This window comes from Eptesicus fuscus, chromosome 14 (assembly GCF_027574615.1).
Source record: "Eptesicus fuscus isolate TK198812 chromosome 14, DD_ASM_mEF_20220401, whole genome shotgun sequence".
Classification (NCBI taxonomy): domain Eukaryota; kingdom Metazoa; phylum Chordata; class Mammalia; order Chiroptera; family Vespertilionidae; genus Eptesicus; species Eptesicus fuscus.
In genome coordinates, this window is record NC_072486.1 from 62,400,795 (window position 1) to 62,425,094 (window position 24,300).

The 24,300-nt window shown below is 41.8% G+C and overlaps 1 protein-coding gene across 4 annotated transcripts in view; it reads right to left on the reverse strand.

Moving 5' to 3' along the window:
• Positions 1–23,449, reverse strand: part of NRF1 (nuclear respiratory factor 1) — a 131,100-nt gene extending 107,651 nt beyond the window's left edge. For all 4 annotated transcript variants that reach the window (XM_054726034.1, XM_028129035.2, XM_054726037.1 and 1 more), the window contains exon 1: positions 23,348–23,449. The gene's annotated coding sequence lies outside the window, so the exon portion shown is untranslated. The remainder of the gene's footprint in view (positions 1–23,347) is intronic.
• Between the last annotated feature and the right edge of the window lie 851 nt (positions 23,450–24,300).

The following is a 24,300-nucleotide window of genomic DNA, read 5'->3' on the forward strand; positions in this document are numbered from 1 at the left end:
ACCTGGTGAAAGAAATAGACTTACAAGTCCAGGAAGCACACAGAACCCTAAACAAAAGGAATCCAAAGAGGACCACACCAAGACTCATCATAATTAAAATGCCAAGAGCAAAAGACAAAGATAGAATATTAAAAGCAGCAAGAGAAAAATAGTTACCTACAAGGGAGCACCCATACGATTGTCAGCTGATTTCTCAACAGAAACTATTCAGGCCAGAAGGGAGTGACAAGAAATATTCAAAGTGATGAATAGCAAGAACCTACAACCAAGATTACTTTACCCAGCAAAGCTATCATTCAGAATTGAAGGTCAGATAAAGAGCTTCACAGATAAGGAAAAGCTAAAGGAGTTCATCACTGCCAAACCAGTATTATATGAAATGCTGAAAGGTATTCTTTAAGAAGAGGAAGAAGAAAAAGGTAAAGATAAAAATTATGAACAACAAATACTTATCTATCAACAAGTGAATCTAAAAACCAAGTGAATAAAAAAAATCTGATGAACAGAATAAACTAGTGAATATAATGGAATCAGGGGCATAGAAAGGGAGTGGACTGACAATTCTTGGGGGAAAGGGGTCTGGGGCATTCGGGAAGAGACTGGATAAAAATCATACACCTATGGGTGAGGACAGTGGGGGAAGGAGGGCTAAAGGCAGAGGGTGGGGTGGGAACCGGGTGGAGGGGAGCTATTGGGGGAGGGCGGGAGGAGAGGAACAATTGTAATAATCTGAACAATAAAATTTATTTTTTAAAAAATCATCTGTTGACCAGAATTCTGCCCTGCCGTACCTAACTTCTTACCTATTTTTTATTATTAGGGCCATATATTTATAATTCCTATTCCTAATAAGAGTCTTTTAATATATATAATATACTAGAGGCCCGGTGCACGAAATTCGTGCACGGAGGGGGGTTCTCCCTCAGCCCAGCCTGTACCCTCTCCAATATGAGACCCCTCAAGGGATGTCCAACTGCCCGTTTAGGCCCGATCCACTGGGATCGGGCCTAAACGGGCAGTCGGACATCCCTCTCACAATCCAGGACTGCTGGCTTCCAACTGCTTGCCTGCCTGCCTTCCTGATTGGCCCTAACCACTTCTGCCTGCCAGCCTGATCACCCCCTAACCACTCCGCTGCCAGCCTGATTGATGCCTAACAGCTCCCCTGCCAGCCTGTTTGCCCTCAACTTCCCTCCTCTGCCGGCCTGGTCACTCCTAACTGCCCTCTCCTGGAGGGTTGATCACCTCCAACTGCCCTTTCTTGCAGGCCTGGTTCCTCTCAACTGCCCTACCTTGCAGGGCTGATCCCTCACAACTGCCCTCCCTTGCAGGGCTGATCCCTCACAACTGCCCTCCCTTGCAGGCCGGGTGCCTCCCAACTGCCCTCTCCTGCTGGCCATCTTGTGGTGGCCATCTTGTGTCCACATGGGGGCAGGATCTTTGACCACATGGGGGCAGCTATATTGTGTGTTGCAGTGATGATCAATCTGCATATTACTCTTTTATTAGATAGGATAGAGGCCTGGTACAGGGGTGGGGGCCAGCTGGTTTGCCCTGAAGGGCGTCCCAGATCAGGTGGGGTTTCCCTTGGGGTGTGGGGCGGCCTGAATGAGGGGCCTGTGGTGGTTTGCAGGCCGGCCACGCCCCCTGGTAACCCAAGTGGAGGCCCTGGTATCTGGAATTTATTTTCCTTCTACAATTGAAACTTTGTAGCCTGGAGCGGAGCCAAGCCAAGCCTGGGGCTCCCTCCGAGGCCACAGCCATTGTGTTGGGATTATAATTGAAACTTTGTAGCCTTAAGCAGGTGGGCCCAGCCAGGGTGTGTGGAAAGCTTTGCTTCCCCTGTTGCCGGCGGCAACCCAGGCCTGCTCTCTCAAGCTCCATTCTGCCGCCATTTGTTTGAATTTGTTTATCTTCTATAATTGAAACTTTGTAGCTTGAGTGGAGGCTTAGGCCTGCAACGGCTGGCAGAAAGCTTGGCTTCCTCTGTTACCTAGGGAACCTTGCTCTCTGTGGCTGTAGCCATCTTGGTTTGGGTTAATTTGCATACTCGCTCTGATTGGGTGGTGGGCGTGGCTTGTGGGCGTGGCTTGTGGGTGTGTCGGAGGTATGGTCAATTTGCATATTTGTCTATTATTAGATTAGATTTTTATACTTCACATATATATTTATTTTTAAAATATGGTCTATATATGATCGTTTATAGCTAATAGTTACATAATGCTGAATACATGTGAATATATAGAATGCATGGTGGTGAGAAAAGACTGAGATCATCAGGTGGGGGGTGGGGGAGGCAGCTTCATCTAATGAAGAGACAATGTTGCTGGTGGAGCTTTCCCAACACTGGCACTGATGAGAGAAATGGCTAGGACTTTTCTTTCTTCACTTCAAACAATGGTTTGGTGGAGCTCCTGTTTGCCAGCAGTAGCCGATAGTGGCACTTAACTCAAATCGTATATCATGCTCTTCTTGCTCCCTCCTCCCAATGATATGGTATGCTAATAAAGGTCTAACTAAAAAGTACACATGAATTCAAAAGCTCATAGGCCCAAAAAAGTTCCATACAATTTAGGAATCAGTGCTTTGCAGTGACATTGAGTTACCCAGAAAAAATATAAACAGTACATAGTATTGTGGTTTAAACAGCACAGAAATACTCATTGTAGGCTTCTTTTTCATTTTTTTTAAGACTTTTGTAAAAAATATATTTTATTGATTTTTTTACAGAGAGGAAGGGAGAGGGATAGAGAGTTAGAAACATCAATGAGAGAGAAACATCGATCAGCTGCCTCCTGCACACCCACTACTGGGGATGTGCCCAAAACCAAGGTACATGCCCTTGACCGGAATCGAACCTGGGACCCTTCAGTCCCAAAGGCAGGACACTCTAACCACTGAGCCAAACTGGTCAGGGCGAGACTTTTTATTTATTTATTTATTTTTTAAGAACAGTTTTAGGTTTGCAACAAAATTAGTAGGGAGGTACAGAGATTTACCATATACCCCCTTGACTTCACACATGCAGTCTATCCCTATCCCATCATAACTATCACTCATTAGAGTGTTACTATTTTTTTAACCATGAATGAACTTACATTGATACATCATAATCACCCCAAAGTCCATAATTTACCTTAGGGTTTACTCTTTTTTTGTTGTTAATCCTCACCCGAGGATAATTTTCCATTGATTTTTAGAGAGAGTAGAAGAGAGAAGGAAAGACAGAAACATCAATGTGACAGAAACACATCAATTGGTAGCCTCCTATACAAGCCGTGACCAGGGCCTGGGCCAGGGAGGAGCCTGCAACCAAGATACAAGGTGCCCTTGACTGGAATCGAACCCACAACCCACAACCCTTCAGTCTGCGGGCCAGAGCCAAACCAGCTAAGGCTGATTTTTTTTTCTTATCTCCAGAGTTTTGGCTGTTCCAGAATGTCACAATAGTTGTAATCATACAGTCATGTTATTTGCTTGTAAATATACACAGGAAATATTTTATGTAAGATTAAATATTTTATGATCTTTATTTGAGATAGGAGTAACAACTTTTTAAAAAAGTAGGGATGAGGAATGGAGGCAGGGAAAGATTGAGATGGTTTAGAACTAGAACTGTTCCTTCCTGTTTCTGCCTTCAATTTTATTGCCCATTCCTACATCCTAGCCCTAAACAGAAATAAGACTGTCATAAACAAATCACCTAAAAACAAAAGAAGAAATACTATTTAGCAAACTCTAAGATTATCAAAATGTAGCTAGATGGATTGAGACATCACACGCCAGAAGAGAATATATCCTGCCATCTAATCACCCAATTCTGCCCTAGCAGGTTTGGCTCCAGAGCGTCGGCCTATGGACCAAAGGGTCCCGGGTTTGATTCCAGTCAAGGGCATGTGCCTTGGTTGCAAGCTCCTCCCTGATCAAGGCTTGTGCAGGAGGCAACCAATCGATGTGTTTCTCTCACATTGATGTTCCTACCTTTACCTCTCTCTTCTACTCTCCCTAAAAATCAATGGAAAAATATCCCCAATTGAAGATTAACCAAAAATATACAAACATAAAAATAATAATAATCACTCAATTCCTTGCCCCCAAAAGGGAAAGTATAGTCCATAACCACACTAGGGTATTCTATAGGGCAGGTTTTCTTAAAGGGGAAATTTACTCAATTAAAACTATCTACCTGGCCCTAGCCGGTTTGGCTCAGTGGATAGAGCATCGGACTGTGGACCCAAGGGTCCTGGGTTCAATTCCAGTCAGGGGCACGTACCTTGGTTGCAGGCTCCTCCCTTGCCCCAGGCCCTGGTCTGGCGCGTGCAGAAGGCAACCAATCGATTGCCTCACATTGATATTTCTTGTCTTTCCCTCTATCTTCCACTCTCTCTAAAAATCAATGGAAAAATATCCTCGGGTGAGGATTACCAAAACAAAAATCTATCTACCTGAATCTGCAGCTTATATGGACACAGGAACTTTATTCAGTATTCTTCATAAAAAAGTGATTTGTTTTTAACATTCACCTTCTGTAACCCTTTTTGAAAAGACTTTACTAGATCAAGCACAAGTACTGACCTACTGAAATTTCAATTAGAGGTTTGCTTTTTAGATCAGATCCACCTTAAGTGAGGCTCCTCTTTGCTACAAATTTAAGGACCTAAAAAGTAGAGGACTCATTAATAGAAGTGGCCTAAAAAGGCTCGAGTTGATGGCTCTGTAGGTACTTACACATGTGTAACCTTTTCCTTTGCATTTCTGAAACCAGTTAATTCCTATTTCAATATCACCTTACACTTACTTCTTTATTTCATGGTTTGCATTTAACAAGTATATTGAACACTCCACTTGTTCATTCTCTTGCACAATTTTCTGTGGAAAAGCTGTGTCATCAAGACTGCCTGGATGGATGTGAGACTGCCTATTATTTTACTCACCAAGTTTTGTCCTGTTTAAATGTCATCATATCACTCATTAAACAAATATTCTTTGAACTTTTCCGTGTAAAATCCTGGACCAGAAACTGAAGTGGGGGAGGGGGGGCCAGGGATGTTCTGGATAATTAGTTTAATTCTTAAACAGCTTACAACATTCTCAAAGTGAACCACAGAACCCTGGAGGTCCCCACTGAGACTTTTTCCAGAAATCCATGAGGTCAAAACTATTTTCATAGTAACCAAGACATTATTTGCCTTTTCTCCCAGTGCTTATATCTGCACTAACGATGCAAAAGCAAAGGTAGGGCACCTTAGCACAATTTAAGGCAATGGCACCACACTATAGTAGTAATCACTACATTTTTCACCTTTGTATACTCACATTTTTTTTAAAAAAAGAGCCAATTTTATTTAAGAATGTGTTGATGTAAATGTAAAAATTATTAATTTTAGCTCTGGCCAGTGGGTCTCATTAGTTAGAGTGTCAATTCCCAGTCAATGGCAAGTACCTGGGTTGCTGGTTAGCTCCCTGGCCCATGTCAGGGCATATTCAGGAGGTCTCTGTCACACTGTTTCTCTCTCTGTTTCCTTTCCTTTCTTTCCCTTTCCCTTTCCTTTCCTTTCCTCCCTTCCACTCTCTCTGAAAAGCAATGGAAAATATGTCATGTGAAGATTAACAAACAAAAATAAATTTTATTAAATCTTTACCCTTAAGATTTACCCTTCACGTATTTTTACTATTGTGTAACCAAATGGAAAGTATGCGAAAAGCACTTCCACATTTGAAAGTGTGGTGGCTGTTTTGAAAAGCACATGTACCATACTATGAGCTGCAAAAATGAATTAACCACTTTTTCACAAGGAACAACATTTTTCCTTGAAAGAGTGGCTGATAAAAAAAAACAGAAACCAAACCTGTAAGGTTGTTCAAACCTGGGTAACTGACATTTTCTCAAAAATTAACAAAGTGTAGCCCTAGCCAGTTTGGCTCAGTGGATAGAGCGTCAGCCTGCAAACTGAAAGGTCCCAGGTTCAATTCCGGTCAAGGGCACATGCCCAGGTTGTGGGCTCGATCCCCAGTGGGGGACTTTCAGGAGGCAGCCAATCCATGATTCTCTCTCATCATGGATGTTTCTCTCTCTCTCTCCTTCTTCCTTTCTCTCTGAAATAAATAAAAACATATTTTAAAAAATTAACAAAGTGGGCTTGTCACTTCAAGGAAAATAATTGACAATATTTGTTACCAATGATAAATGTGATAGTTCAAGTGATAATCAGAATTCTGGAAAACTTACATCTGCCATTAAAACTTGATAGCTCTCCATTACTTACAGGCCTTTTCTGATGAGATCAGTGGTAGTGTTAAATAATGTGATTTTTGTGTAAACATTTGGAGAACCTGCATAACTCAGTAAACTAATATTTTCCAAATGATCAATGTATGATGTTACAAAATCATGCATGGGTTAAAGGATCCATGCATGATAAACATCAGATTTCAATGTAACAAAATACAATCATGGTTTCAGAACCTACACTGCAACTCATCTTTAAAAAAATAACACTGCTGCCCTAGCCGGTGTGATTCAGTTGGTTGGAGTGTCATCCCATGCATCAGAAGTCAGGGCACATACCTAGTTGTAGATTCAATTGGGGTACATGCAGGAGGCAACTGATGGATATATCTCTCTCACATTGGTATTTTCTTCCCTCTCTCTCTCTTTCCCTTCCTCCCTCTCTAAAAATCAATTTTTAAAAAATGTTAAAAGTTTAAAAAATAGTAATACTGCTGAGTTTTGGTGTTATAGCAAAGAAGAATCTCCACAATTATCTGAAAAGGCTCTTAAAATGCTCTTCCCTTTTTCCCACTACCTATGTGGTATGAGACCAGGTCTTCTTATATGTACTTTAAACAAAACAACATCCTGCAGCAGCTTGAGTGCAAAAGCAGATACAAGCCTGGCTGGTGTAGATCAGTGGTTGAGCGTCAACCCAGGAACCAAGAGGTTGCTGGTTCCATTGCCGGTCAGGGCACATGCCTGGGTTGTGAGCTCAATCCCCAGTAAGGGGTGTGTAGGAGGCAGCCCTGATCAAAGATGTTTCTCTCTCATTGATATTTCTCTCTCTCTAAAAATCAATAAAAACATTTTTTTAAAAAGCAGATACAAGAAACATATTTCACCCATTTTAACAGTGGATGTACTATTATTTTTTAAATAAATTAATAAATATTTTCAAAATTTGTTTCAAATTCTAACACAGCAAATATCAAAAGTTATAACCCACATAAACAAAAGCTCTGGAGTTCTCAATAATTTTTAAGAGTATAAAAGGATCCTGACTGACTTACAGTGTAATAAGAGGGGAAAAAACAAAAACAAATAATAACCCACATTAGAATGTGATGATGCCATAGTCCTACTACTCTTGGACATTCCAGCTCTTCCTAAACTATGACACCTACCAGGTTACTGAAATAATTTATTTAGCCCTGCTGTCAATAGAATCAAAATGAGTAATTCATTTAGAAAGCATGAAGAGGGCTCAAGCAATATCATGATAATGTGTTAAACCAATTTGAATTGATGGGTTTTTCTTTACTCCCTTTCTAAATAAATGGCCAGAAATAAAAATGTTTTATTTCCCTGGTATAAACTTAATAAACCTATAAAGAGAAGTCTTTCACAAAGGATTATATAATATACAACTCCTGGAAATGCATTCTACACAATCAAATTAGTAATAGAGATCTATGGAACTTGATTCCCTGCCTCTGAACACTGGGGTGGGTGGGCGGGGGGGGGAGGGGGTGGTGGTGACTAGAAATCCTACATTGGTGCTAAAGATCAGGATATCAAAGACGTCACCCGGCCGGTGTGGTTCAGTGGATTGAGCATTGTCCCATGCAACAAGAGGTCGCCAGTTCGATTCCTGGTCAGGGCACATGCCTGGGTTGTGGGCTAGATCCCCAGTGGGGAATGTGCAGGAGGCAGCCAATCGATGTTTCTCTGTCATCGATGTTTCTCTCTCTCTCTCTCTTGCACTCTCTCTCTAAAATGAATAAAAACATATTTTGAAAACAAAAAAGATATCAAAGATGTCATTCAAAAAAGGAGAACCATATGCACATAAGCAATCATTTGTGGTTTTAAAGACACACACACACACACACACACACACACACACACACACACACACACACATTTTTGCTTATCCTACTTTGAAGGACACAGAAGAATCTGGTAGTGGTGGCTATTTCTCAAAGAGAAACTGTGAGGAAACACTTCTTACTGTATTCTTTTTATACTGTTTGATCTTTTAACTATGTACATGTAATAATTATTCAAAAATAAGTATTTAAAACACCATTTCTACATTACTCATTTCTCTAGTCTTTTACCTCAAATGCAAATTAATAAATATGGATTTCATTAAATGCTTATTTGTTAAATAAGCAATGGACACACATCTCATTTATCTGACAAAAGCATCAATTGCAAGCTATCCATCAACCTTCAAGTGATCAGCCATTGATTACCTGAAGGAATACCTAATTATCTGATTACAGAAGGAGTATCTATTAATGCCATCCTTCTGCCAACATAACTGATATAGTTGCTATTTCAATTGTAGCTCTTTTCCTTTATAAATTCACTAAAGCATGTTTTAACAACTATTCTCTGAATAGCACCAAAGTAGGTTAAGTTTAAAGACTCTTTTAAACCATGCAGTGACATTAAATTCAGATTTAGCTCCTATGTACTAAGCCTATGACTTGATCATGTAACACTTGTAACATACGATGTAAATGTGACAATGTGCACTTGGATCTAAACAACTGCACAATATATAGATTTAATAATTATACCAATGAAAAAGGTTTGGGGATTTTAACCAATTCTAAGTTTAAGGAGCCAATCTTATGCTGTGGCTACAAATATAAAATCTAATTCAAACTTGGGATACATTAATCAAAGTGGCTACATGGTGCCCAGGATACAGAAAAATTGGACCTACTGTAGTTTGTACTTACCTGACCAGTCCCACATCTTATACTAGGTTCACACAAATCTAGGGTCCCTGAAAAAGTGCAGTAAGGTCAGGGTAGTTTGGTGGAAGGCAACATTTAATGAGTTAGCTATCGTGTATCAAGTACTTCACATGAATTTTCCTTAAATCTTCACACATCAATGATGTAGGCGTTATTATCCTTGTCTTAAAATAAAGGATATTTAGACTTAGAAAGGGTAAGTAATATGCTCAAGTTTGCAAAGCTAGTAGGTGGCATTATCAGGATTTAAGCACAGAGTCCTAGGAAACTAGTACAGCACCCCTCACCCCACCCCATCCCCACCCCCGCCAACTCTATCTCTCCAGTATATCCCATTACCTTTCCAAGAAGGCTTAAGGTCCTAGAAATGTTTAGACTAAAATAGAGACAATTCAGAGGACTTTATAAGAAAACTAGAGGCCCGGTGCACGAAATTCATGCACAGAGAGGGGTGTATCCCTCAGCCCAGCCTGCACCCTCTCCAATCTGGGACATCCCTCTCACAATCCAGGACTGCTGGCTAAAAACACTTGCCTGCCTGCCTGCCTGATTGCCCCTAACTGCTTCTGCCTGCCAGCCTGATCACCCCCCAACTGCCCTCCCCTGCAGGCCTGGTCCCCCGCAACTGCCCTCCCCTAATGGCCCGATTGCCCCTCCCCTGCTGGCCTGGTTCCCCCCAACTGCCCTCCCCTGCAGGCCTGGTCCCCCCTAACTGCCCTCCCCTGCAGGCCTGTCCCCCCCAACTGCCCTCCCCTGAAGGCCTGGTTCCCCCCAACTGCCCTCCCCTGCAGGCCTGGTTGCCCCCAACGGCCCTCCCTTGCAGGCCTAGTCCCCCCAACGGTCCTCCCCTGCTGGCCTAGTCCCCCCTAACTGCCCTCCCCTGCAGGCCTAGTCACCCCCAACTGCCCTCCCCTGCCAGCCTGGGTCACCCCCAACTGCCCTCCCCTGCAGGCCTGGGTCCCTCCCCCAACAGCCCTCCCCTGCTGGCCTGGTTTCCCCCAACTGCCCTCCCCTGCAGGCCCAATTGCCCCTAACTGCCCTCCCCTGCTGGCCTGGTTCCCCCCAACTGCCCTTCCCTGCAGTCCTAGTTCCCCCCAACTGCCCTCCCCTGCAGTCCTAGTTCCCCCCAACTGCCCTCCCTTGCCAGCCTGGTCACCCCTAACTGTCCTCCCCTACAGGCCTAGTCACCCCCAACTGCCCTCCCCTGCCAGCCTAGTCCCCCTCAACTGCCCTCCCCTGCAGGCCTGGGTCTCCCCCAACTGCCCTCCCCTGCTGCAGGCCTGGTCCCCCACAACTGTCCTCCCTTGCAGGCCTGGTCGATCCCAACTGACCTCCTCTGCTGGCCTGGTCGATCCCAACTGCCCTCCCCTGCAGGCCTGGTTGCCCCCAACTGTCCTCCCCTGCAGGCCTGGTCCCCCCAACTGCCCTCACCTGCTGGCCTGACCGCCCACAACTGCCCTCCCCTGCCAGCCATCTTGTGGCAGCCATCTTTGACCATATGGGGGCAGCCGTGTTGTGTGTTGGAGTGATGGTCCATTTGCATATTACTCTTTTATTAGATAGGATAGGTAATATATTTGTTTTTGGAAGTCCTAGAGAACAGAAGTAAGACCAGCAGGTAAAAGTTACAGGGAGAAATTTCAGTTGAAATTAAACTTTCTAACTAAATATCTTAAAGACTAAACAGACTTTGGATAAGTTGTAAATTTCCTATCACTGGGTAAGTGCTGGAAAAGTACAAAAATGAGGGAGACCTTGTAAAACTTCCCTGAGGAAATGATGCTTGAGCAGAGACCTGAAAAAAATGTGTAAGATTTTGCTAAAAAGAGGAGAGGAAAAGCTTTCCAGGCAGAGGGAAGAGCAATAGGAAAGGCCTTATGGTTAGGGGAACATGGCTGATACAAAATGAGTCCAAAAGGCCGGTGTGGCCATATTAAGGAACTTTGTCTTCATCCAAAATTCAATTGGAGATGCAATCACACCCATGTCTTTAGAAAAGATCAAGTCATTCTGGCTACACTGAGAATGGACTAGTGCTCAGTCAGAGTGGATGCAGGTGGACCAGTTAAAGGTTATGCAACAGTCCAAGCAACAATGCCAACTCAGACAAAAGTGGTAATGGTGGCCCTGGCTGGTTTGGCTCATTGGATAGAGTGTCAGCCTGCATACTGAAGGGTCAAGAGTTTGCTTCAGGTCAAGGGCACATACCTTGGTTGCAAGCTCAATCCCTGGCCCTGGTCGGGGTGTGTGCAGGAGGCAACCAAATGATGTGTCTCTCACATCGATGTTTCTCTCTCTGTCTCTCCCCCTCCATTCCACTCTAAAAATCAATGGAGAAATATCCTCTGATGAGGATTAACAAAAAATAAGTAAATAAATAATTCTATGTATAATAGGATTGTTGTTTTTAAGTGATATTGGTGGAAATGAAGAGGACAATTTGAGCTTACTTTGAAAGTTAAACAGGATCTGCTGATATGGAAAAAAAAAAAAGGTTTTTGTTCTGAGAAATGATGAAATGATGGTACCATTCACTGAGGTAAGCAAGAGAGCAACAGGGCCAACTTTGAGAAGGAACTTTCATTTTGGGATGTAGTGCATTTGGGCATCCAAGAAATGTCAATTAGGCCACTGGGTATAGAATTCTGGAACTCTCTTGGTTGGCCAAATATGAGTAAGTGCATTTACATGGAACAACTGTACAATTTTTTATCTTTAAGGGAAATCATTTGTCATAAAATCATCAGTATTTTTTCAAAAAGGTAATTTCAAAATCATGCTAGCCTAAAAGGCAGGAATCACTACTGTACCAAAACCCCTAAATTACATTAGCTATAAACCATTCATTTGGCTACAAAATGGATTTCTTCAGAATAAAGACAGCTCGTCATGGTAGATTCTCAAATTAGAATTAGCCAATCTTCTCACATCTTTCAGACACGAAAACTGAAGACAAAGTTTAAGATGCAAAAAGTTCAAACCTTTTATTCCCAAAATTTTCACCTCCCATTATGTTTGGAAGATACTGATTTAAGCATCTTAATCGTAAAGTATAAATGATGTTTTTTTCCTAGAAAAGATCCTAATCTTCAAAGTAGAAGAGAATAAACAAATCAGATTTTTTTTCTTTCCACACACCTCCATAGGTTTTATACTATACTTAGGTAAAAAAATAACCATTTTACTTTAGCTATTAATTGGCATAACTAAGGGGCTATTTACCCTAGAGTTGCTTTCCATTTTTGCCTTAAAGCACAAACAAAAAACCAGCTACCAGAGAGATTAAAAACAGAACTAAATGCAGGAAAGCTAGGTTACAATTCTAGAGAATCCACTGTATAAACTCTTTAAAGAAGTTAACTTTGACCCTGACCGGTGTGGCTCAGAGGTTGAGTGTCTACCCATGAACCAAGAGGTCCCTGGTTTGATTCCCTATCGGGCACATACCCCTTTTTTGGACTCAATCCTCAGTAGGGGGCATGCAGGAGGCAGCCGATGGATGTTTCTCTCTCATTGATGTTCCTAACTTGCTATCTCTCTGCCTTCCTCTCTAAAAATCAATAAAAATACATTTTTTTTAAAAAAGTTAACTTTGAGAAGGATCCAGTTATCCTTTACATAAAATTAGAATTATATATATCACATACCCATTGAAGGGAAAGCATGAATTAGATTGCATAGCATTTTATATTTATACTAGAGACCCGGTGCGGTCCCTCAGCCTGGCCTGCAGGGATCGGGCCGAAACCCGCTCTCCGACATCCCTGAGGGGTCTCAGATTATGAGAGCGGTTCTCAGGTGACACACCCTGGAATCGGAATCAGGCTCCCTCCTTTCTGGTTCCAGGTGTATCACCTGAGAACCGCAGCTGCCAAGTCACCACAGCTCGGCAGCTCCTGCCCCCTGGTGGTCAGTGTGCATCATAGCTACCAGTCGGACAGTCGCTAGGTTTTTATATAGAGATATATACTTATATGTATAGAAAGTATTTTGAACTCCCCATAGTTAATGCTAAAAACAAATAAGTATTTTTTTTGTTATAGTCAAAGAGATTTTTTTTATTGTTGTTTAAAGTATTACATAAGTCTCCTTTTCCCCCCTCCATTGGCCCCCCCTGGCCACTCCCACCCCTAAGGGCAAGCCCCCACTGCCCCAGTGTCTGTGTTCATTGGTTTATGCTAATATGCATGTATATAAGTCCTTTGGTTGATCCCTAACCACCCCTCCCCTGTCCCTTGTCTCTGGATCTACAAATAAGTATTTTTTAACTTCATTATACTGTTGCTGCTACCAATATCTAATTTGCTCTCAATGGGAATATAACAACTCAGAAGATCCCAGGGTAAAATAAAAAACCAATAATATATTGGTTCACTTCAGAAACTACCCTGCAAACAGGAATTTTACCTCAGGAAATATTAGGGCAGAATGGGGGGAAAAAATGCAAGTTAATATGTGAATGAAATTGAGGTTAACCCAGGATTTAGATTTCATTCTTCACTAAGTAAGCTTTCAGAGGCAAGCCCTTCCGCCCTTACTCCAAGTTATACTTGCCTCAGCAAAACCACACAGCGCATGCAGTAAGCATTTGCTGGACAAATTTTATATTTGGAGAGAAACTTTTAAACATCTTTTATATTTCATCAAAACAAAGAGATTTAGCCCTACCCAGTTTGGCTCAGTGGATAGAGCACTGGACTGCGGTCCAAAGGGTCCCTGGTTCGATTCTGGTCAAGGGCATGTACCTTGGTTGCGGGATCCCTGGCCCAGGGCCCTGGTCAGGGCTCGTGCAGGAGGCAACCAATGGATGTGTTTCTCTCACATCAATGTTTCTATCTTTCCCTCTCTCTTACACTCTTCCTAAAAATCAATGGAAAAATATCCTCAGATAAGGATTAACAAAAAAGACCCCTAACAACACAAAACAAAGGGATTTATCACTACCCATTAAGAAAGTTTCAGAGAAAGCTCAGCAGGAATGGTTCATTGGTTGAGTATGGACCTACGAACAAGGAAATCACAGTTCGAATCCTAGTCGAGGCACATGCCCAGGTGGCTTGATCCCCTGTGTGGGACATACAGGAGGCAGCCAATCAATGATTCTCTCTCATCATTGATGTTTTTCTCTCTCTCTCCCTCTCCCTTCCCCTCTGAAATCAAAAATTTATTTTAAAAATAGTTTCTGAGCAAAATAGATATATCAAAATACCCTTAGTCTTTACTGGTTCAAAACAGTATGCATAGTATTACTATATATTACCATATACAGTATGTATATATATACTGCATGTGTATGCACACATGTGCATACATGTATACTTAGGGAAATATCCAAATCCACATATTAAAATATTGTTAATTATTTGGGTGGTAGAATTATGATTATTTTTAATTTTCTTCTCTGTTTTCCTACAATGAACACATATACATGCCTTTTTAAGAAGAAAATATCCTTTATTGTTTAACATGTCATAATAACAGACTTCAAAATTTTAGAAGGAATTTTTATTTACAGGAAGCTTTAAATACTATTTCTGTCCTCTTCATTTTTCAAATAGAGAAACAGACCCAATGAGGATAAGTGACTTACCTGCCCAAAATCTGATAGTGAATCCTCAGGGCCATAATTCTATTATCCATACTTATTTTTCCGATTATAAAGTTAATGCGTTTTCATAAAAATAATTTGAAAAGTAATGAAAGGTACAAGAAAGAATGAAAATCACCAAGACACATACACCAAAGATAACTTTTAATATTGAAGGGGTTGTTTTCTTTCTAAAATGTTTCACTATAATAAGAATATGTAATACATTTTCAATGTGGGAAAAACTTTCAAAATATAGAAAATATATCACATAATTGGTGATAGAATTATTTCTACTTTTTTTTTTTTAAAGAATAGTTTATTGACTTTTAGACAGAGGAATAGAAACATCAATGTGAGAGCATAACATCAATCGCTGCCTCCTGCACACCCCCTATTGGGGGTTGAGCCAGCAACCCAGGCATGTGCCCTTGACCGGAATCCAACCAGCAACCTTTTGGTGCACAGGACGGCCCCCAATCAACTGAGCCACATGGGCCAGGACAGAATTATTTTTTCTTTAGACTTAGTACCCAAAGCCAGTTTTACATTCAGAGACTATTTCTATGATGGTGTTTTTGCTTAGCAAACCTCGGTTACTTGTTAACTTGTGGGCTACTTTTATAAGGAAGAGCTATTACAAAGAATTTTATTTCATAATCACTTAATGAAAGTCAAAGGACCAGGAGGTGAAAGAAAGTTTGGGGGGATAAATGATGATGGACAGAGACTTGACTTGGGGTGATGAACACGCAATACAGTGTACAGATGGTGTGTTGTAGAACTGTGCACCTGAAACCTGTATAATTTTGTTAAGCAGTGTCACCCCAATAAATTCAATAAAAAGGAAAAAAGAAAAAAAAGTAAATAAAGGAAAAGAGAATACTCTATTTCTATTTAGGGATCATCTTTGTAGATTTAGTGAATGTAAAGATAATCCACAAATACAAGCTAATTACAAGTGACATAACACAAATTTTCTATGTTTAAGATCACCCAATATATTTATTCAAATCATTCTTGAATTACCAATACTTTTACAGGATATCATATAAAACATTACCAACTGGCATTAATTATAGAAAGAAAACTTGGGTTATGAGCAAATATATTTATAAAAACAAATTCATAAATAAGTTACTAAACCACCATTAACTTAGTTAACAAGACATTTAAAAATACCGTAACTTTTTTCATTTTATCTCATCCTTTTAAAGTTTACTTTCCATGTATTTTATAATGCACATAGATGTATTAATACAGTAGTATATTAACATCATTTATAAATAAATGTGATTCAGAATGTGTGCTCAAAATTTTACTTGTAAGGGTGACAATCAGAAGTTGGAAATCACTGCCCCAGAATATAGGGCTTAGCTGACAAAACTGTCTCCTAATTTACTTTTCAAAGATCCAAAGATCAGAGTAAGCAAGTAAAAATGACCAATTATCCAAAATTTCAGAATGGAATATTCTGGAAATCAAGTTTTAGACTGGAACATTATGAAATAATTTGCTTAAATTTCTAGAGTTTATTAATGACAAGAAATGTGAGCAATTTGTTAGCATTAAATCATCTTAGATCTCAAAGCACTTCATAATTGTCATATTTCAGAAAGACCCTATAACAGAGACCATGGTCTTTTCAGTTCATGGTCAGAAAAATTAAGCAAGGAGAGGATAAATTTCTGGGCCCAGAATACTAGATTAAAATACCTGTATATTTTTAAAAATGTCCAAAGTATAAGCAACTCCCAACTAAAAATGGATTTTTTAGTACAATCAATTTGCTTTCTTTCAAAACTCACTTTCTCTTTAAAACAATAGTAGCTTGATCCCCCACAAAGTCTATTGTATACAGTGCATGAATAGACAGTCATGTACTAGTGTGAATCCTGGAATATTAACAAAACACACAAAAAAGAGTCCAGAAGACTTGGCAAAATTCTAAAATTGGTTAAGCTTTGCTTTGGCCTTCCTCCCACCTTCCTTCTGGTGCTCCTACTCCTAACTCCTAGAGCTGCTTCATACCTTCCCAAAGTTCCTCATCTGAGACACCTACTCAAAATTTATTTCCCTTGACCTAACACAACCAACACTTGACTTAATCACTAACATTACTGAAAAGGCCCTGGACTATAAAACCCAGGTCAAAAACCCTGCACTTAACTGTAATAATATAAAACCTTGCCCTAGCTGGTTTGGCTCAGTAAATAGAGCGTCAGCCTTTGGACTGAAGGGTCCTGGGTTCAATTCCAGTCAAGGGCACATGCCCAGGTTGTGGGCTCGATCCCCAGTAGGAGGCGGGCAAGAGGCAGCCAATCAATGATTCTCATCATTGATGTTTCTATCTCTCTCTACCTCTCCCTTCCTAATAATAATAATATAAAACCTCAAAACCTTTCAAGAGGAATCTGTATTTTAAGAGACTATAAACTCAAATATTCTATACTATATACTCAAATATATAAACTCTAATTGTTAGAATTTAAATCCTCTCTTAGTGATTTTATCCTCTAATTCTCATGAAATGAGAGGCCTGGACTTATTTCTAAGCATGGGTCCTCTATTAACCTTTTGCACTCGGATGTCGAGCGTGACTCAACACGGTTAGCATCAGTAGCAGCTCTTTTTATACTCTTTGAATGTATCAACAATTTGAAATATTAAAAAATCCAAATAAATAAGTCTGTATGAAAAGAAACTCCAGTTTTTTATTCTACTGCTGCGCTTTGTAAAATCTGGGGTATTTAAAAAATTAAATCCCGAGTAGAATAAAGGAATCAAGAAAAAAGCAAGCAAGGGCAAAGGGTTAAATTGATTTTATAGGTCCTAACCTATATTCAATGATGCTCTAAAGATCTATTGTTTATCATGATTCTTGACAAATCAATAAATACATATATACATACAGGGGTAAGCAAAACTAGGTTTACACTTATGAGTATGCAAAAGTTTATTCTTGTATTATTATTTATTCTTGTATTATATATTTTCCATACAAACAACTATAAACCTACTTCTGCCCACCCTGTACATATATACATATGTATGTATGTATATACATACATACATACATACACACACATTCAGAAAATGTCTTTTAACTCTTGATTACCACATCCAGTTTTCATCCCAATGAGCTCTGTAGTAGACTGCTCATTTCACTTTGCTAAATTCCCTGATAAAATTCCTTTAATCTCTATCCTCAGCTTCTTCAACCCACACCAACTATCTTTCCATTCCTTTTCAACTTCCCTCAAAAGGCTCTTCTTCATCTACTTGACCCTTAGATGTAGATGCTCCACAAGGTTGCCCTTAGTCTTTTCCTCACTCTTGATATTACACTCTTTTGCAGTTTCTACACTAGCATTATGCTAATGAATACAAATCTTTTTTTTTTTTTTAAAGGCATCATCCTCTATTCACCAACTAAAATCTTTAACTCCCCCCATGCTCTTCCCAATCAAGTCACAACTTCATCAGCTTCATTTTCCACTACTCGCTATGTACTGCAAAATCTACTTGCTATTTCTCGGACTATCAATGCCCTTCCTCAAGCCTCTTCTCCATCAGTAATACTGCCACTCACCCTTCAAAGTCATACTTCAACATGCCCTACATGAAGTCTTCCCTAACCTCACTTATTCTCCCTGCATCACCCATTCCTTCCCAGAGGGAATTCCTCCCTCCCCCTATAATCCACACCACTCTTTCAGTTCTCAACAAACTGTATTATAGTTAGTTGGGCCTTCAATCTTTCTCCCCTACTAGACAAGGCCCATGGTTTATTTGTTATTCTAGCACCTAGCACATGCCTGCAATATTGCATGTCTTTAATCAATGTCTGGTGAATGAAGGGCAAAACTCCAAAGTAAGGACACACCTAAGGTTATTTCTCAATGGCCGGTACACCTCATCCTCTTTTTTTTTTTTAATAATTTCTTTATTGATTAAGGTGTCCACCTCATCCTCTTTTGAACATAAAACAAGAATTAAGTCTCCTAGTCCCTAGCTCCTCATTTCTAGTCCACTGCTTAGTTTTAAGCAATGTTTCACAAGGACATTTCCTCACTTCCTCTTGTTCTTTGTAGGTTTAGCTGCCAGACTAACCACATTAGCATTCAGTACCAGCAACAAAACAGACTCTCCAAGTTCTGAAATGCAAAGACTTTACCAACAGTAAATTACAAGCTCTTTTTTAAAAATGGTCTTAACGTTTATGCATACAAAGCTCATTCTTCATGATTCTGAAAAACACTTGGCAATTTATCCAACAGGCACTACTTACGAGTTAAGAAAATGTCCACTCAAACTGTCAGCCAAACTTTTCACATTTGCAACCACAGATATCAGCATGCATGAATTAATCTAAATACTACACTTACATTCTAAATACATTATTGTGGATAGTCTAAACCACCAACTGATGACCCATACAAAAGTAGCTCATTGAGCTTCTTTTCAAACCAGTACATCTCCTAAATTACAGTGATCATCCAATCTATAAATCTAGATCATTTTGCCAGTATCAGTTACTCTTTCCCCCTCAAACTTTCCCAACACACACACACACACACACACACACACACACACACACACACACACACGGCTTCCTTAAGAAATATTATCTGGACTAAGGGCAATATTATCAATAGCAGTTTAAAAAAAACTTTTAAAATTTTTTTTAAAAAAGACTAAGGGCAATATTATCAATAGCAGTTTATAGCAGGTTATGAGATCTGGAATTCTGGAGATTTGGCCAGTTTATCTTCTAAGTGATTGCTGTTGATACAATACAGATTTGCCTCAAGGGAACACAAATATTTTACGTCTGTCTGAACTGCCCCCTAATTGTTTTTTTATTTATAAAAATATACTAAAATATCTCTATAAAGTTGCAATTCTGACTTTCCTTTAGTTCACATTAAAATTCACATTTAGGACATTGTCGGTGTACAGGCAACATGATGAAAAGGGAAAAAATAAAACTTTTTTGAAGCTTTGGCAACTAACTAAACTGCATTAAGTGGGATCAAAAATAAATTAGCCTAATTCTGAAGTGCACTTCAGAAAAATATGTATATTCCAAGGTATATATAAGCCACTTATTTTCCTTGAGCAGTTAAAAATTAATTTGCTAGGTTGTGTCCATATTACATCAAAATAACCAGACAAAGCTTTTTTTGTTACTCCAGGATTAAAAGTTTCCAATAGCTGAATGTTGTTGTAATCTTCTGGAAACACCTGAAATTGATTTGTTTCACCTCTTTTTACTACTTCTCTTCCAGCCTGTTCATTTTAGTACAAACTGATGGATAAAAATACTAACTGAAAAACCAAGAAAGTGGATAATCTACCCCTAGAAAATAAGTAAGGAACAATGATACATAATGCACAAAAATTAACATGTCTCCAAGCAGCAAAAAACATTGATTGGACTTAGTCTAAATAAAATATTTCTAAAATAAGCTTAACAAGTGGGTTTCTTTTCCACTGCTGTTTTACTAAGCACTCATGGAAAATTATATTTGGGTAAGCTCAGACTAGAAACACTAGCTTTAGCTCTCACGGAAAACATGAAAGAACAGAGAAAATGTCCTTTAGTATAGAACATTTTCTGAAATGTTTTTTACAAAAAGTCAAAGATGACATTTGTAAGGCTGACTTTCCAAATACTATTTATATATGTATTAACAAGCATCACGCAGAATCACACACAAACATCTAAATTCAAGTATCACATTTCCAGACAGAATACATGGAAATGCTTCAGGTGGACACTTCTGACACTCACTCAACAACCCACAGTGGAACTGAGTGGATGAACAGGGCTCACCTAGAGATACGACAGAAACTGAAGGTATGCAATAATTTCCTCTTCTCCAGAGGACTGGAGGGTGTGCTTCTAAAGACCTTCCAGAAACCAAAATATCAGCACAACTTTTCGAATATTTGTGGGGGAAAAAATTTAATTTCATAATTACTGTTTATCATTATTATTCCCCAAGAGGTATAAAAAATTAATCCCAGACCCCACAGAGCTTAAATTTCCCTTAAAACAGTCACCCACTTGTGATTATTTCAGAGAAAACACTTTTGAAGACAACCCAATGGTGTGACTGAACCTACAGGCAATGCAAATTCAGGTATTTAAATCATGGGAAGTTGGTCTTCAGCTCCCTAGCAAAATCAGAGATGGATGCATAATTGTCATTAAATTAAAAAATCGTACACTTTCCCTAGCTGGTTTGGCTCAGTGGATAGAGCTTTGGCCTGTGGAAGGATCCTAGGTTCGATTCCTGTCAAGGGTACATGCTTGGGTTGTGGGCTCGATCCCCAGTAGGGGGCGTGCAGGAGGCAGCCAATCAATGATTCTCATCTTTTTTTTTTTTTTTTATATTTTTATTGATTTTCCACAGAGAGGAAGGGAGAGGGATAGAGAGCCAGAAACATCGATGAGAGAGAAACATCGACCAGCTGCCTCTTGCACACCCCCCACCAGGGATGTGCCCGCAACCAATGTACATGCCCTTGACCGGAATCGAACCTAGGACCTTTCAGTCCGCAGACCGACGCTCTATCCACTGAGCCAAACCGGTTTCGGCACAATGATTCTCATCTTGATGTTTCTATCTCTCTCTCTCCTTTCCTCTCTGAAATAAAAAAAATATTTTTTAAAAAATATAAAAAACCGTACACTTTTGGGTTCCATTGGAATATGCATAAATTGGGAGGTAAACCTGAAATCCTTTCTCCTTTAATCCCTTCTATATCTGAACAAGGGCTGGCATTATCTTCTACTCCTATAGTTACTTTCCTAAGTCCAGAAGCTAAATTTCCATAAACCTGGTAAGAAAACTATTTCCCTGAAAACTCCTGGCTTGGGGTATAAGAAAAAAAATTTTTTCCCCTAAGTGAGAATATGACCACTGACTACTAGCAAAAAAGTCATTTTCCTTCATATAAGCTGAGTTTGAGATAGGGGTTGTGGGAGGAAGGTGCCATGAAATCACAGGACTCTAAATAAGGATGCTGTCAGAAGAAAAAATAAGCCCCTTGACACAAAAATGCTGCACACAATTTAGGGCCCAAGTTAAGAATAAATATACTACATTACATGTGATAACTGTATGTTTGCTTTTGCACTCAATAAAATAAGGAAATTACACTCAGATGTAGAGACAGAACTAGTCATTTTTTCCCTCCCTTATAGGATAACACGTCAAGAACTTTCAAACACAATTATAGGGAGTCAGGTCACTACTGAGTAACACACACACACACACACACACACACACCCAGCATCAAGATCCGCTCTCCCTTTTCCTTGAGTGAGGAACAACCCAATAACCTACTGTTCAAGGACAAAGGAAAATAAATTTTTTAAAGAGTAGGCAGAGATGAAGTGAGAAAAGGATCACTGTGACCACAGGATGCCCTGGGACAAAGCTGACAGGTTCACTCACACTACCTTTCACCCTAAAGTTTCCCAATACACCGTCTCTACACAGTAAGATAATGTGCATTTTGCTCTGACCACAGAAATACTTAAGCACAATTGACACTAGCTCTAAAGTAAGCAAGTAATATATTCAAATCTAATGCTTGGGAAAAAGTGATGGAGACCAGGCAACAGCTCCTCCAACTGGCTGGAGCAGTTACCATTGGAAGCCCTAAAAATACTAAGAATTTTTAAACAATTTCCAAGTTCTGATGAGCACAGATAGATGCACAGTAGAAACTTTGGAGCCAGCCACAACGACACAACAGGTGAGAGAAGCGATGGACATCATTGCACAGTGGGGTAGACAGCATGCAGGGACAAACCCCCGAGTTCCCCGAAAGGCTGGGAATTTGGTACAATAATCATGCACAAGACCACCCAGAGCCCCTGTCTTTCCAGTGGCAAAGGGTCGCTTCCTTCCGACGGTCGCGCCACTCCCCCTCTCCCTCACCCAGGGGACCACCACCCCAGGCACAGAAGAACCGAGGTTCCCCCATGGGCAGCATGTCAGCCGTGGAAGAAAACACAATGTCGCTCCTTATTTCTGCATACAAAAGGACTCTGCGCCCTCCTCCTCGAACTGCCGCCGCCGCCGCTGCCCGAGCCGCCTTCTAACTTGCAAGAAGGTGGGCAACGCGCCATGTTCCAGCGTCCCCCGGTCTACCTGGGTAACAAGCCCACGCCGCCCGGCGGGAGGGAAGCAGCGGAGGTCGCCCCCAGAGCCACCTCCTCTCCCGCAGGAGACAGCGGCTCCCGCGCCCGACTCGGCCCAGCCCGCCGCGCCGCCCGCGGCCCAGACCCAGGAAGGGCCCAGGGGGCGAGCGAAGAGCCGCGGCTCCGGTCCCGCGCAGCCCGCCCACCTCCCGTTCCCCGGCCCGGCGCGCTCTCCCGGGCCTCCCGCTCCTCAGCCCGCGGGAAGGCCGGGCCCGGGCACCGGGTTCCACGCCGGAGAGGAGGCCGCGGCCCCGAGAGCCTGAGGCGGCAAGGGAGGCCGGAACCCTGGGGCTCTCGGGAGGGCAGCGCCTCCCTCCCGAGCCCGCCAGGACGCCTGGGGCCTAGTGCGGCCTGCGCATCCTCGGAGTGGCGGTTTGACTGGGCCGGGCCGGGGCCCCCCGCCCAAGGCAGGCCGAATGCGGCGGGGGCCCAGGCCCGGAGCCGGGGGCGGCAGGGTGCCGGCTGCGGGGCGGGCCGGCCGGCCGGCGGGCGGGCGGCGTGTTGCGGCTGCGCCGGGGCTGAAATAGCTGGAGATTGCGCGGTAGGGCACTCACCTCAGAGCGGCTGCGCTACCGTGGGCCTGCGCCGTGGAGACTGCGACCGCGCCGGCTCCTCGCAGCCTCCTGCCACCAGCGGCAATGGCGAGCGCTGCCGCCTCTGCCGCCGCCGAGGGGGGAGGGGAGGGAGGGGAGCACGCACGCGACGCACGGGCTCGGCTTCCCCGCCCGGCGGCCGCCATGATGGGGAGGTCGGCGCTTCCTTGGCGGGGCGGCCCGGAGGGTCCCCGGCGTGGGGTCTCTGCAGCTCCCCGCGGCCTCTTCACGTTCACATTTCGCTTCCAAGGTTTGGTTGGGGCGGAAGCCACGAAAGCAAGTGGATTCGTCCAGTGTGGACGCCCCCGGGAGAAGTGGCGCGGGGAGCCCAAGATGGTTGCTAGTCTGGAAATAGGAACCTTTCTCGCCGTACACCCCGGGAATTAGGGCTCCTGAAGGTGCAGAGACCATCGGAAAGGGGTTTCCCTGCATTTTTCTCAGCGCTGCCTTGCCACTCGCATCCTCACTCTCTCTCTCTGGATTGACCTTCGCTTCCCTATCTCAAACCCTTCGCAGGTATTGAGAAGCAAACGGTGTTGTGCAAAGCAATATATTAACCTTTTCGCTCATTCATTCCCTGGGCGAACATGTCTAGAGGACACTTTCTGTGCCAAATATTTTTCTGGGTTTCGCCGGAGATGCACCGGTTAGGAAGACGAAGTCCTTGCTCTTGAGGAGCTGGAGGGAGCCCAAAGCAATGAAGTAGGGAGCAGTGGATAGCAGAAAAGACAACCTAATTTTAGAGACATCTTAGAAGTGGTTTTGTTATTCTTTGTTTTTAAAAAGTGTGGTCGGGAGACTACCTGAATCATAATCATTCGGGCCGATAATTTAAATCCCGGGCCCCAATTGGCGTCTGCAGAATCTTGGCCGCTCGGTGCAGGAACCTTCATTATTAACCCCGCCCTCTGTCC